Here is a 1347-nt window from a genome sequence, read left to right as displayed (position 1 = left end):
GTGTGTGTGTGTGTGTGTGTGTGTGTGTGTGTGTGTGTGTGTGTTTTGCAGCTGACTTCTAGTTCCACTTCCGTTTGTGGTCACATTGACATTCTGTCCTCTCCTGCTGTTTGTCCCTATCTTGACTTGATCCCGGATTCTTTTTCTCAGGAAATCAGTCGGCCCAGTTCAGAAACCAGCTGGAGATATTCCACAATGAAGAAAAATACCCCAAATACCAGCGAAACAAGTATAACCACAACAGTATATATATATATAATAAAATAAACAGATAAGAAGGAGCCCCGTGCTCCCATGTGTAACCTTCATAGAATATTCCCTTCCGTGCACATTTCTATCATTTGGATTTATGTTGTTTTGAAACGCTGCATTCAATTCTAAATGTTCCACCGAGTGGAAAATACTCCCGAGCTGCATGGAGAGCATCCAAAGTTTAAGGATACAGCTCTGAATCATCCTGTACATGTAAGATGTATTCACGTTACGCGCATAAAGAAGATATGTGGAAAACAAGCTTTTCAGGAACATTCTTGGCCCCGAAACAAGTCGCTGGGTTTCCCTCAGTGTTCATGAACCTCACACAGCCGTCCTGTAACGATCTCTGAGGACTCATTTCATTTGGAGTGTGTCGTGTTCAGCTTACCTGTTGGTCTGCACGCGCTCAGTCTGGTTCCAGCGGGAGTCCCCACAGAAAGTGTCCTCACGTGGCCATCCTGTAAGAAAACAGAGAGAGATCGTGAGCGTGTGTTCGGGACTTTAATCAACGCAAACTGAAGCTTTGCAGCGAACTTTCATTCAAAACACATCTTAAATACCTCATATCTCCAGAGTTTGCCTGCTTTTCCTCTTCATAAAGCGATGCTATTAGTCACTCACTCAATCCATCTGTGCGTTTCACACATATTTAACCAACGCAAAGCATTTAGAAGAGTTGTTTTTCTTCCTGAAAAGTAACGTTTTTGGACGCACATGGTTGAAAATGAGGATATGAAATAACAGATATGTCAAGATGGATTTAGAACAAAGGTGTTTAAAATGATGTGCAAAGCATGTAGAATATTTTGCTTTTGATAAAACAGTACAGCCCAAAAATAAGGCCGTATATTGAGTTTAAATATTTTACGTAGCGTAATAATTATGGAGCTTCAATCAAGACTTGGAACGAGCGGATACATGAAATATTAGAAGTACTCGGATACTTTTAAAGTCTTAAAACTGAGAGGGAAGCTGCACGCCAAGAGGTTGAATGTGTGTTTGTGTTTTGTGAGTCTTTCTGTTTGCCTTCGTATTTGTGGATATTCTAGTGCTTCTATTGTGTGTGTGTGTGTGTGTGTGTGTGTGTGTGTG

General features: G+C 41.1%; 1 long non-coding RNA gene across 1 annotated transcript; it reads right to left on the bottom strand.

Moving 5' to 3' along the window:
• Window positions 1-80: 80 nt before the first annotated feature.
• On the bottom strand, window positions 81-1341 carry LOC116380897 (uncharacterized). Its single transcript, XR_004212624.1, has 2 exons — window positions 816-1341; window positions 81-713 (listed from the first exon to the last, which is right to left on the bottom strand). It is a non-coding gene; the product is annotated as an uncharacterized LOC116380897 (long non-coding RNA).
• Window positions 1342-1347: the final 6 nt, after the last annotated feature.

The sequence above is a fragment of the Anarrhichthys ocellatus genome, unplaced genomic scaffold, assembly GCF_004355925.1.
Source record: "Anarrhichthys ocellatus isolate YVR2014 unplaced genomic scaffold, GSC_Weel_1.0 scaffold9481, whole genome shotgun sequence".
Classification (NCBI taxonomy): Eukaryota; Metazoa; Chordata; class Actinopteri; order Perciformes; family Anarhichadidae; genus Anarrhichthys; species Anarrhichthys ocellatus.
Note: the sequence above shows the minus strand (reverse complement) of the source record. Positions and strands in the feature narration are given on the sequence as shown.